We start from the raw sequence: 14,820 nt of genomic DNA, 5'->3' as shown, positions 1-14,820 counted from the left end.
TGCATTACGTTGCTCAACTCAGAAGGATGTAAGCAAAGGACAAAATATCTGCAAACCAAGCTTCATCGAGCTCAGGAATGTGTCCAGAATGGTATCATAAAAGTGTCTTATATGCCAGGGAAAGAGATACCTGCAGATGTTCTAACAAAGGTTGTAAGCGAGGAACAACTTTTGGAGTGTGTTCGTAAATTGCAGTTGTGTTAAGATTCTGCAATGGTTGGAATGAAAAGGGGGAGGATGAGTATATTTCACCCCTCCCATTGCAAGAATCTGCTGATGTTCCAGAGAGGAGGGGGCGGATTGTGCTCGCTACTTATTCCGCTCCAGCCTCACTTCAAAGGGGGAGACTGAGTGTTAGCTCTGTGTAGATAAGGTCACTGCAGAAAGCAGCTGTAACACTCAGTGCAGTCCAGCGTCTCCATAAAGCCTTGTATATAGTTTGTATAGTATAGTAGCTGTAGTGAATAAATGAAGATATTCTTCAGCACTGTCGTCCGAGTGATTTATGCTCTGCTGTGCACTGCTGTACTCTGCTGACTTCTGGAAGTGAGATCGGTGCTCACAGCTCTGAGTTGTGAGTCCACAGCACTTAGACCTGCTCCTGCAGAAGAAGGTCTCTGGAAGTGCTACCCCAGCTCGCCTGGCCCAGTGGTTGAGCCCAGTCGGTGGAACTGGCTCAAAGGCAAAGCTGAGAGTTACATATGGTTTTATTTTGGAGTTGTCTGTTTATTTTGGAGTTGTTTGTTGTAAAGAATGTATATTATGTGAATAAAATAATAAAGGATAATTAAAAAAAATCCAAAATGATGTTTTAAAGGATGTTATGCTGGAAAATATGTGTAAAAACTAATTTAAAAATTATTATTATTTTTAAAAATACATTGCCCTGGTGTGGAGGGGTGCCTTAGGAGCAGGGGGCCCAATTTGGCCAAATTGTCCAATTGCAGCAAACTTAAAAGCAAATACCCAGTAAAGAAGAGGCTGAAGCTGCTACCAACTAACAGGAAAATGTACGTGGAAGTGCTGAACAAACAGGAATTCTACCCACTGTCATGAACTGCCAAATGAGCAGATCCGGGTGCTACTAACTAGGCTCTTTTAAGTGCAATCTCATGACTTGGCTGGCTGGTTGCCAGGCTTCTGCAACTGCTGTAAAGATCCAGTTGGTCCCACCTACTGGGGGTGAACGCCGTATCTCTTCACCTGCTGGAATCTTGCTCTGTAGCTGTTTGATGTTTTAGTTTTGTAAGGAAAATAAAAGTTTTTTTAAGAAACCTTTTGCCTTGACTTGCTATTTGAATCTGGATGAGGGAGTCTAAGAAGATGTTGTTTCTCAACACCCACAGCAAGAGTGTAAGGAAGTCCTGTCCCTCTGGAATACAGTCACCAGGTGGGTACTGGAGCAATGATCAATCCTGCTGACTTTCCTGCAGTGGAATCCTTCTATCGAAGATTCACTGTCTGGCAGAAACGACAAGGCTCTTGCAGGACCACTAGACTGGTTCCACCCACAGGCATAGTGTCAATCACCTCCCAGAAGGGCTGACCCATAACATTTTGCTGCTGTAGATAAAACACCTTGCCACCACCTCCCTCCTTCCCCAGAGTGAAGAGTTAGGGGCACAGATAACAAATGATATATGGGAGTCAAGTATAAAATCAACAGAAATAACCTCTATGGATCTAAGACTAAGACTTATTCAGCAGAAATTAATATTCAGAGTCCACTGGACTCCAGCAAAAGTTTACCAGAAGAAAATAATAAATGCAGACAACTGCTGGAGATGTAGGAGTAAAAATGCGAACTTAGTACATATGATGATTAACTGCCCAATGATAAGATCATTTTTGTGCGAGGTGAGGATATATATAGCAAGAGTAATAAAAAGAAATTGTTATTTAGGGGAATTGAATTTAATTCTAAATTATATACTGTAAATGTGGGAGATTACAAGGGGTAAAAAAAAATATGGATGTACCGTGCCATATTAGAAGCAAAAAAACTAGTTTTGATGAATTGGAAGAGTCGCAAAAAGATTCCATTGAGCACATGGATTGATAATAAGGACAGACTAGCTACATACGAACAAATTGTATGTCAACACAAATTAAGAATGGATAAATATGAAGAAATCAGGAAGGAATATTTAAGCGATAAGGTGGACAGTGGTGGGAAGTAGGGGGAGGAGAGGTGGGGAAATACTTTTAAAAAGGTGTAGTCATAGGTAAATCAGTACTCAAATCTGAATTGTTAAATTGTGTTATTAGTGTTATTGTGGTTTTTGTTGTGTTTTTTGTGGTTGTTGTTTGTATTGAAAAAATGATTAAATAAATTAAAAAAAACAACAACTAGACTCTTTTAAGTGCAAACATGAATTGGCTGGCTGGTTGCCAGGCTCCTGCAGTTGCTGTAAAGATCCAGTTGGTCCCACCTACTGGAGTGAAAGCCGTATCTCTTCACCTGCTGGAATCTTGCTCTGTAGCTGTTTGGTGTTTTAGTTTTGTAAGGAAAATAAAAAGTGTGGGTACTGGAGCAATGATCAATCCTGCTGACTTTCCTGCAGTGGAATCGTTCTATCGAAGATTCATTGTCTGGCAGAAACGACAAGGCTCTTGCAGGACCACTAGACTGGTTCCATCCACAGGCAGAGTGTCAATCACCTCCCAGAAGGGCTGACCCATAACATTTTGCCACTGTAGATAAAACACCCTGCCACCACCTCCCTCCTTCCCCAGTCAGGCCTTGCCCCCACAGCTGTGCTCTCACCCTCCATATTCTGAGTAGGGATTTCCAAGGAGAGTCCCAGATGCATGGCTGCCTTGTTTCGGAGAGACCAAACTCCACCAGGGTCTCTCCAATACGAACAGAGCTTTTTTTTCTTCCCTCTGCTGGGGGAGGGGAGAACTCAGAGAAAATGGGAGGGCTTCAGATTCCATTTCAGAGCTGCAGTATTTAAGAAGTGCACCAATACTAGCAATACTTCACCACCTCCATTGCATCTGAGGAAAACAGTACCAGGAGACTCTTTTTATTAATAATAATAATAATTAATTAAATTAATTCATTAATTTTAATTTGACAATGTAGTAATCATAAATAAATGTAGTAATCATAAATAAATAAGAATAAACATGTGCACCACACCACCGAGACCATTCCATTGTGCCAATGCAACCTGCCAGGAGACTCTTTCTGGTGGTCCATAGTCTAACAGAACCACCTTTGCCATCAGGGTCTAGTAAGAACTCCAAGATCTCTTGCAACTACTTTGCAAAGCTTTTTTTCTTCTTCTCCCAAATAAAACCTCTCAAATCTGGAAGCTGAGGAGAGATGAAAGATTAGAGGAGGAAAGTACAGAATTAAGAGAGATACAAGAGGAAACCTGGGACTCGATTGCAATTCTTGAGATGAAACAGAGAGAGCTGATATTATGCTTTAGGGGAGTATCAAAGATATCAGAAGAGAATATTGGAGGAGAAATAAAGGAGATAAGTAAAACACAAGAACTATTGGATAATATGTCGATGTTAGAGATGAGGCAGAAACAGTTGAATTTGAAATTCAGAGGGATTCCTGAGGGGATAAACGAAACTATAAGAGCTAAATTAATTAAAGAATTAGCAAACTGGCTGGACATGAGGGAAGAGGAGATAGGTTATACAATAGCAAATGCATTTCGAATAAAGGTAAAATCTGCTAGAGCGAGAGGGAAGAAATTGCCGGGTGAAGTACTGGTTATATTTAATTCTATGGACATGAGGAATGAGATATTGAGATTAAATTATAAGAAAAACTTATGCATTGATGGGAAGGCAATTATTGTATTCAAGGAGGTTCCAGCCAGATTTCTTCGACGTAGAGACATCTATAAACAACTAGTGGGTCAGTTGAAAAAAAATGGAATTCAATACAGGTGGGAATTCCCAGAGGGGATCTCATTTTACTATAAAGATAAGAGATTTAAGCTATCTAACCCCCAGGACCTCAAGAAATTTGCCAGAAGATATGAAAAGGAGTTGGGGAAGGTGGAAAAGAAAAAAACAGAGGAAGAACAACAGGAGAAACAGAGAGGGGAGGGAGAGGAGAAGGAGGAGGACGAGGGGGAGGAGGAGGTAGAAGAAACAGACAGCAAAGAACACCAAGGTTAAAACAAGACTTAATTTTTGGTTGGTAATTAAATAAAAATGGCTTTAAAAATATTGTCATGGAATGTGAATGGACTTAATAATAAAAATAGGAGAAATCAAATTGAACATGTGCTGATTAAACGTAATCTTGACATAATCTGCCTGCAAGAAACCCATGTTGCAAGAAAACATAAAAGGATTTTAAGTAACAAAAGATTGGGTAAAGACTTTATCTTTTTTTGTCTCTGACAAAAATAAAGACCCTTCATCATTTAGATGGAGAATGAATGAAAGCCTGTTTAATGACCAGAAGATAATAGATAAAATATTCTGTAATTGTTTCTTTCACTTTAACTGCAACCTAAATAAAGAAACGCCCATAGAAATAGTATGGGATGCAAGCAAAGCTGTTATGAGAGGCTTTTTGATTCAAAAAAACAGTCAGCAAAGAAGGGGGAAAGAAAAGAAAAAAGAGGAAATCTTAGCACACCTTGTGGAGAATGAGAGACTGCTAACAATTAAACCAAAAGATGAAAAAATAAAACAAAATATAAAGATGTTGCAAGCTTAGTTTTCCATGGTGGTGAATCAGGAAGTACAGTGGAGAATTAAAATGATGAGACGAAAGAACTTCGAGTCTGCTAACAAAATAGGAAAATATCTGGCATGGCAATTAAAGGCAAGACCAAAACAAAATATAATATGTAAAATAAGAGAGGGAGAAAAGATAATAGAAGATCCCAAAGAGATAAGAAGGGCTTTTCAGAAATATTATAAAGAGCTATATAAGAAAGAGAAAGAAGACAATCACAGAATAGAGGACTAACTACAAAAACATCAAATACAACAAATTATAAAAGAAGAAAGAGAACAACTGAACCAGTTAATCACAGAACAAGAAGTCAGAAAGGCAATAAAGAAGATAAAGATTGGGAAATCTCCAGGCACAGACGGAATATCGGCTAAATACTACAAAACATTATGTGATCAAATAACACCAGTATTATGTGAGATTATGAACAATATCTTGAAAAAAGGCAAAATCCCAAATACGTGGAAAGAAGCCTATAATTCCAAAAAAATATACTGACGGCCTAGAGGTTAGGAATTATAGACCCATTTCATTACTGAATAATGACTATAAATTATTTGCAGATGTCTTGGCGGAAAGACTGAAAAGGCTCCCAAACAAAGTAATCCATAAAGATCAAGCTGGCTTTTTACCGGGGAGACAGCTGAAAGATAATGTAAGAATTGTAGTAGATATTATTGAATATTTAGAAAATAGAATTGTTAAACAAGCAGCGTTGATTTTTATCGACGCTGAGAAAGCATTTGATAATCTCTCCTGGCGATTTATGAAAAAGAATCTAAAAATAATGGCAATACGAGAGGAAATTATTAAGGGTGTAGAAGCCATATATCACAATCAAACAGCCAAACTTATTATAACTAATAATGTTTCGGAGACCTTTGATATCTCAAAAGGGACGAGACAGGGGTGTCCTCTATCCCCCCTGTTGTTTATAACCATACTAGAGGTACTTAACAAGACCATGAGAGAAAATCCAGAAATTAAAGGGATTAAGGTTGGACATAAAGAATTTAAAATAAAAGCGTTTGCGGATGATATAGTATTAACTTTGGAAGATCCAAAGAGAAGCTTAAAACAGGCATTACAAAAAATAGAAGAATTTGGCAAAGTAGTGGGGTTTAAACTCAATAAAAATAAGACTAAAATGTTAGTGAAAAACATAAGCAAAGAAGAGACAGAAGAACTGGAACAAGAGACAGGAATCACAGCGGCTAAGAAAGTCAAATATCTGGGAATATGGTTGTCAGCAAAAAATATAAATCTATATAAAGATAACTATGAGACCACATGGAGAGAAATTAAGAAAGACAGATATTTGGAATAGACTGAGACTCTCTTTTGTAGGGAGAAGATAAGACATTTTGGGTATCAAGAGAATTATCACTGAGGAGAAAAAACAGAGATTCGGCCAAAGACCTTGTCTGACCATAACCCAGTCCTATTGCTCCTGAGAGGGGAAAGGAAAGCACCGCAGTGATGGAGATTGAACGAAGGAATTCTGAACGATAACGTGATCTTACAGAAAGCAGGAAAACCATTAAAGGTGGTTGTTTTTTTTTGGACTCATATTAAATCAGGGAACACATATAAAGGTAGTCTAGGACATGAGCAAAGCCGTAATGAGGGGCTTTTCCATACAACAAAATTTGAAGCCGTAGATTTGAGAAGTGGAGATAGAAAACGCAAATCCTGTGAGATGGGCAAAAGCACGAGGGAACTCATGTTAGCACTCTGCAAAGGAGTAAGTAAGAAAAGTGAGCCAGGGAGCTAGAATGGATGAACTCGTCAAACAATAATTTCCCTAGCAATAAATTGCAGCTTAGGGGAATTAATAAACCATAACTAAAGTGTTCTCTGGAATCAAAAATATTTCTCCTGGGACCTAACATCTTTGTGTGCACATATAAATGTTATCAGATAGACTCCGCATCCTCTGAAGAACAAATAAATCATTTGCAATACCTTAAAACTTAAAAAAACCAAAACCCTTCCCCATCCAAGGTCAAATCATCCAGCTTTAGCTTCCATCTGATTTCAATATAATGTTGAATCCACTTGTCATTCCATTTACATAAGTCATTTAAAGCTTTATCTCTTGTGAATTATGTCTGTGTCCACAGGCCTGGGGAAAATGGTTATTTTATCACTTCTTTCAAAATCAAGGGTGTTTTTCTTTGAACTGTGGCTGCTCATAAGAAAATTCTGCAGCCTTTCAGAAGTGGGTTCTGACGGCTTTTTAACAATGGCTCCAACCTGAAACACTTAGTACAAATGATATGACAAAAATTTTGCTTTAATGGTTACTTTGGGATAGCATTGGTTAGATGCGCACACATTGAAAAAGAAATGTTGAAGGGCAACAAGGAAAAGTTTAACAAGTTGGCCAAGTTCATTTGACTGCTTAGCCTGAAAAGCCCCAACAATGATGCAGTCAACAATAAATATAAAAAAACAATGAGCATTAAGAAAATATCAGTGACAGAAGGGGTAGCTTGCCAAAATAAGATTCCCATGCTTTGCCAGGTCAAGCAATGTATCCCATTAGTATTCAGAACATGCTCAACCACTCATGATGATGGTGAAAGTGATGAATCAACTGTGTTGTATAGCAGCTGAGCAACTAAACAGTGCAATCCTATACCTGTTTACTCAGAAGTATGCCCCGTTCAGTTCAACAGGATTTCCTCCCATAGTTAGTGGAATCCTAACCATGTTTAATCAGATGTTAAGGCCCACTGAGCTCAATGGGTCCTTGCCAGGACACAAGGAAGAAGAGTCAAGACAACCAAATGTTATATTTAATAAATATAACCTATTTATCCACAACTCGAGAATCTGCAAAACCAGTTCCTCCCATGGTTAATGGAATCCTAACCATGTTTAATTAACATGTGTTAACTTCCACTCAGCTCAATGAGTCTTTCTCCAAAATGATGTATAGATGGTACTTAACTCCTGTAAAACTAGCAAAGATCTATCATAACAGTGATAATCTATGTTGGAAATGTAAAGAAAAAGAGGGTACCTTTTATCATATGTGGTGGACTTGCCCCAAGGTGAAAGACTTCTGGGAGAAGATTTACAATGAATTGGAAAAAATGTTGAAATATACATTTATTAAGAAACCAGAGGCCTTTCTTCTTGGAATAACAGGTTTGGAATCGCCCAAGAAAGATGTTAGACTGTTTTTGTATGCCACAACAGCAGCTAGAATTTTGTTAGCCAAGAACTGGAAATCACAAGAAGTCCCAATAGTGGAAGAATGGCAGATGAAGATGGTGGACTTTTCGGAGCTAGCTGACCTGACTGGAAGAGTCCGCGACCAGAAGGAGGAGGAGTACCAGGAGGAATGGGTGAAATTCAAAGACTTTTAGTTAAATATGCTAAGATAACTTAATTGGAAAAAAACTTGCAAATACCAGATAGGCCTAGGATTTAAATATGTAATGTTAGAGAATAAGAAGTTAAAATGAAAAGAAATAAAGATGTTAAGTGAATAAGTTAATATTACGAGAAAAAATGGTTTTGGAAAACTGTTACAATGATATACACTGAAATTCAGTTGGAGGGATTTGAGGAAGTCACCTAACAATGTTGGATTAAGTTCAGTTATGATTTAGGTTTGTTTGTTTAACATTTTGGAAAATCAATATTTTTTTGGGGGGGGGGGAACAAAACAAAGGGTCTTTCTCCATGCCAAGTGTACTTAAATTTGTAGCTTAAGCTGTGAACCAGCAATTTTAGGGCTCAATCTTTCTGCAGGGCTCTTGCTTGTGTGGCTGGGCTCATATATGAAACACTTTGTGAAATTTCATTCACCATTAACAAGCCCCTAGAAACTGACAGAAGCAAGGGGCGGGGGGCACCAGGGACTCCATCCCATCAACAATCCAATGGTTGTGGCTATTTGTGCACAGAAAAAGCAGGAGTAGGTACATAGACACTGGCCCTTTTCAAATACCTTTACCCACGGAAGCCCAATATATTAATTTATGCTTATTCAAGTACCTCTTTATATTTATCAGCAGTTTCACTGAACTGTTCAAAAGTGGATCAGAGCATGCATGTTGGTAAGAGATGGAGTGGTAGCATACAGCAAGCGTTTCTTTGGGACAGTTTTCTACTAAATGTTTATAATGGACAGTCAGAAAGCATGTCCAGCTTTCTGGAGGATGCCTCTGACTTTGTTTCCCATTGGATTTCCAGTAAGCTAAGCATCCATCCATCCAAATCATTCTTTGCCCCTATCCCCACCCCAAAAAGGCTCCCAGAGCAGTTTACGGATCAAAACAAGTTAAACCACCCCTGCCCTCAAATCTACCGTTTAAACAGATATAGCACAAAAGGAAAACAGGGAAGGGAGACCAAATATACATTATAGTGTTTCCAATGTATATACCGAAGACACACCTACATATTCTGGCCTGTGAGGTGTTTGTTTTCAGAATGCACTCTATTCTAATGACTAACTTGTTTTAACAGTTTTCAATATTGAATTTTAAATGGTTCTAAACCACCCTAGGACCTGCTGGCCAAGAACAGGTGATAAACTGAACGTTGTTCTGAAATTTCTGAATTACCGGGCCTCAGATTCTTGTCTGCGACTTCACAGCTATGACCGAAGAAATCCAGCACATCTCAAACCGGTTCAAATGCATAGCAACAAAGCTCAACCTTACAGAAAGCATTTCATTGTCAGAAAGGGGCCCAACACCTTTCTTTTAATAGATAAAGAATGAAATATGTTATCTCCTCCGGCCAAGTATTTGTATTCCCCTTGACACTTTTAGATACTAAAGTGGACACTCTCCTTATCTTATTAAGTAAAAACCACAATCATTTATTCTGAATTCACCAGAGTCATTTATCAAGCATTGGGATTCATTTGAAAAGTGCCTTCGTACAGCTTTTTATTGTACTAATCATTTTGTGACCCAATGCTTTGGACAAGATACAACCCGTCTCTTAAAAAGAAAAGTAGTGTGTTGTAATCTCTCTTATCAGTTCTACAGCATTCTATATTCCAATCTTGTTTCCCTAACTGAGAACTAGCGATGACAAACTGGCGAGATGGCTTGGAGAGAGTGAAAGCTGGACAAATAGGAAAGGAAAGGATTTTTAATCACGCCATTATAAAGGCATTGATTTTTTTCTCGCAACACCTGCATGACTTAGGTAGCAATTATAATTTTAGATCAGAACAACTTTAATAAAGAACCACTATCCAATTTTGTTCGCTTTAGGCATGACAGTTTCAATAAAACTGCATTGACCCTGCAATCCGTGTGCCAGCTCCTTTGAAGTAGTCCCACTAAAGACAATTACAAGTATCCAAAAGTATTGAAAGATGACAGCTGCACTCAGGAGGACAGATTCATTCATACTTTATTTCTCCTTCTGTCACCTCCTCGGCTTAGTTTCTCAACAATCCTAACAGAAACAAATCTTGACATGATACAGTTAAAGATGGAACGATGAGTGTATTGCCAGAGAGAGATTGAGAATGAGAATAACCTTGCTTGGTTTTGTAGAGGCTTTCCATTTCTCCTTATGCATTTTGCTGACCATCCCCTTAAATCCCCTTCTGTAATATCACTGGGTAAACAAAATAATGTTTTCAACAAGCAGCTCCCGCAACAAGTTTGACTGAAAGGATGGGAACGAGAGCAGATAAACTGGAATAAAATGTAAATATGATCCGATTATGAATGCGGGGTCATTTGGCAATGAAGTGGCTGCCTCAGGCAGTTGATCGGTGGTAGTGATGAGATGCTGGTAGACAGAGCTTTATGCACCATACACAGACTGCGCAACACTCCCTAAGCTAGCCCTCAAATGCAATAGTGGATGCCGTCCAGTTGCCAGTGTGGAAATAAGGTTCATCTGTCAGCCTAGTTAACTTATTGGGAGGAGATGCCATCTTGTCTTTGGCCTAAGGCAGCAATATGCCTTGGGCTGGCACTGTGCTGATGCAATGGGTTGCAAAAAGTGACTTTCGAACTTGGTGCAGTGCATTTGGCAAGCAAAGGGGGACCTAACAATCAGACCCAAGGCCTCACCAACCCCTTCCAGTGATTTGCTTCCCAGCCACACAAAAGTGTTTCGGTTGTCACTCACCATTTCCTGCAAAAATACAAAAACAGTGGATTCATCAGAAATACTAGTAATTCCAATACAGAATATGATTCCGACTATATTTCCCCTGTGTGCTTCAGATAAGAGGTGCAATGTAAAATTTGCAGTATAAATTGCAACCTTAGGTAGCGCCCAGATCTGTTTTTCTGTGCACCTGATAGGTTTTTAGAACTAGCTGGTTATTATCTTTCTGTATGTGTAAGAAACCCACATGTGTACACACACCACCTTATTTAGAAGCTAAACAGCAATTGCAGTAACAGGACAGGAAAACTGGAAGCATGCAGTTCATAGGCTTTCTTGACAAAGATAAGAGAAACGCAATTAATTGCAACACAAGCTCATTGTGTTAACAATACTTGGGAACAAGACGGGGTTGGGGGGAGTTTATTTAAAAAAATGCCTAGTGAATAATTCATTACTTACTTCATGATATAAAATGTGTAGCAATTGCTAGGCTGACAATATTAAATGATGCATTCATTCACTCTGAAACATTTACTAAATGGATAAACGTCTTCAACAATGATGCAGATTTATAATATCTGACAATTTATCCTACCATTGCAGATCTTGTTAATGTTGTCATCAGTTACAGATATATCAGCAGTAATTGTCCTACACATCGTATCTAATGATCTTGTCAATACACATCTCATGCCTCAGAACTGAAACGACTGACCTTGTCAAGAAGAGAGCATAGAAATGGCATGTTTATAAGCATATTTTATTTCCATCACTTTTTTCGAGGGGATGGTCTGACAACAGGGGCATTTGGGTTAAACCAGCAAGCCTATCTGCACTTGTGCACAAGCAGGATATAAACATTATTGCAAAGAAAATATTATTAATCTTTACAGCTGACATATTTACGTGAAATGGCATCTCAACCAAGGGGGGGGGGCAGGGATCTATAAATGACAGTGTTTTCCAAAAACACTGTCCAAAGTACAGTTTACATCCCAGTAGAATGACAAGTGTGGTTTTAGCAGCATTAAGAGAAGAGTTGTTACCAGGTTAGAATATGTTGGTTTTGCAGCTTTCTTGCAAAATGCATGGGCACTCTCTTGTGGAAGTTTCCCATAGATGCATTTTCATGGGTTTCTCTAAGAGTTTGCAAGCAATTCCCCCATATATAATGCATTGTTAACGGCAACGTTTCCTAATATAATGAATTTTCACCCACCCACCCCACTTTTGGGCAGGAGAATAGCCCCTCAAGTTAGAATTTCAAATGATACGTTCTGGTTTACACATTGGGTTAAAGGTAAAGGTACCCCCGCCCCTACGGGCCAGTCGTGTCCGACTCTAGGGTTGTGCGCTCATCTCACTCTAGAGGCCGGGAGCCAGCACTGTCCGCAGACACTTCCGGGTCACGTGGCCAGCGTGACAAAGCTGCTCCGGCGAACCGGCACCAGAGCAGCACACGAAAACGCCGTTTACCTTCCCGCTATAAAGCGGTACCTATTTATCTACTTGCACTTAAGGGTGCTTTCGAACTGCTAGGTGGGCAGGAGCTGGGACCGAACGATGGGAGCTCACCCCGCCGCGGGGATTCGAACCACTGACCATGCAATCAGCAAGTCCTAGGCACTGAGGTTTTACCCACAGCGCCACCCGCGTCCCGCACATTGGGTTAGGAACATGCAAAATCAGGTGTGTGGGGGGGGTCACATTAACTGCAAACCAAACTCAATTTCTCTCCTATCCCTCTTCTCAGTACTGAATTACATTGAAAATGTGTAGCACAGCTTTTGCACACAAACTCCTTCTGACCAAGCACTCAACTTATACCATTACTTAATCAATATGTTTATATTCTACTTTTCTTCTAACCCCCCCCAAAAAAAAAACTGGGGCAGGGACATGCATGATGTTCCTCTGTCTTTTATTGTTCACAGATTAGGTCCAGTTGTGAACCCTTATATCCCAGGAATATCACTCAGATCATATGCAGGAATGTCACTGGTTGTTCCCCAAGTTGGTGAGGCTCATTTGACAACAACAAGAAACTAAGCCTTCAGTGTAATCAGTCCACAATACTCTGACAACAGAAACACACCATCTTTGCCAACTGTTGAATGCCTGCTGGAAACTTCTATTCCGCCAGGCCTGTGCTGGCAATTAAGAACACATCCTTCCAAAATGGTTAACTTCTGTTTTTAACTTTTATGTTTTTTATTGTTTGGTTTTATGACTGTAAACCATGTTGGTGATTTTTAAAAAAATGACCCAGCAGCAAACAATTTTTTTAAAGAAATAAACCCTGTGAGGAATAACTGGCCTAAGGTCACCCAATACAGCTGTAGGAGGACTTGAACTCATGTCCCCCTGGTCCTAGTCTGTCCCTCTACTACCCCACTACACTTGGTTAAATATTGTTAGAAGAACAAAGGGCAGCATTGATATAGTTAAGTGTCAGATTGTGGGTACTCTCACATTAACACATACCAACGTGAATTTACTGCATGTGACAGAGTCTTCCTTGTGTGCTGAGGCTGCCAGTCAGATAGTAGCTAAGCCCAAGATAGCAAATTCTCCTGGAATTGCTTCATGCTGTCTTGGCAGGTCCTTTCTCCCCAGTCCTAGGGAAAGACAAGTACTGTATTAGGTGCTAGTGGATCTCTCTATAGTTCTATTTTGTGTCAAAGACCAGGAGAACTGTATTATAGTAGATTAGTTCATGATGTACCAGCACCTCTTAAAAGTTCATGTAGCTATGTAGTTTATGTAGCTAGTGTGTTTATGCTTCTCTTGCGCCACGAGACAATGAACACTTTATGCTCTAAACTGAACTGAGTGGGAAAGGTGTTATCTTAACTGGGATCTCTGGGAAAAGGCCGATTGCTGAAAAGCAAGAAAACTCTGGTGTTCTTCTAGAAGACTCTACTGGAGAGCTTGAAAGTGCCCACCCTTGAGAAGACTCTCACAGTCCTGGCTCTAATGCCACAGTGCAGGGAAGAGACAGGTAGCTCTACTGCAGCTGACTTCTCCCTCCACTCCATGTTAATAAGAGTTTCAAGGGACGATTTATACATGGGAAGGAGGAAATTATTCATCTTCTCCCCCCACTGTCAGGCCCATGATTGCTTTTAAGCCTTAAAAAGCTGGGGTATTTGTTTATAAATCATCCACACCCAGGTGTGACTGCTGCCAACTGGAACGGGTAAGGCAGAAGGTAGGGAAACCAACCGTAGGCGCAGCAATAGTCAATGACAGAACCAACTAATGTTTCATCTCCATCCTCCTCCTCCTCCCTATTGAATTGCCGAAGGGCAAGACAGTGCCATCTCCTGGGCTGCTTGCAAGGAGGAGGGCAACATGGAGGATGGAAGTTGGTGAGGCAGTGCTCCATTTGCCCAGGTAGACCACTGCCCACGTGACAACTACCTGGGTCCCAACCTAAGGACAGAAGGAGCCCTGTGACCTTCTGATGCAGCCCTCCATCAGAGGAAGGAAAGGTGCAAGAGCCGGGCAGCAGGCATGTGTAAGCAGGAGAAAAGAAAGGGTGTGGGTGTGTGGGTGTTTCCACCCTTCTCCACTTTTTGAAATTGTGGGAGGACTGTGCATGTGCAAATGGTGACAGCTGGGTGGAACCACTGTAGAAAGAGAAAATCTCCAGGGCAGGGATAAATGGCCTAAGAATGGAAGAAGCGGGATTCTTTGAGGGCTGGGGTGTTGCTTAGGGACTTTTGTGTGGGGTTGTTGCTGTTAAGTTTTTTGAATCTATTTTGGATCTCGTTGTGATCTATGTGGAAATTGTTCAATTTGGTTGGTTGCGGCTTTCTTTTTTAGCATTTCGTTTATTGTTTATGGCTACTTTTGTTATATTGTGGTAATGTATTGTTTAATATTGTAAGCTGCCTTGAGCATGGACTGAACTGTGGAAAGGTGGCATACAAATAAAATTACGTATGTATGGGGTTTTTAATTTTTTAAAAAATCTGCAATGCCACATGTGT

Source organism: Podarcis muralis, chromosome 1 (genome assembly GCF_964188315.1).
Source record: "Podarcis muralis chromosome 1, rPodMur119.hap1.1, whole genome shotgun sequence".
Lineage (NCBI taxonomy): Eukaryota > Metazoa > Chordata > Lepidosauria > Squamata > Lacertidae > Podarcis > Podarcis muralis.
The sequence above is the reverse complement of the archived record's forward strand: the minus strand, read 5'-3'. Positions refer to the sequence as shown.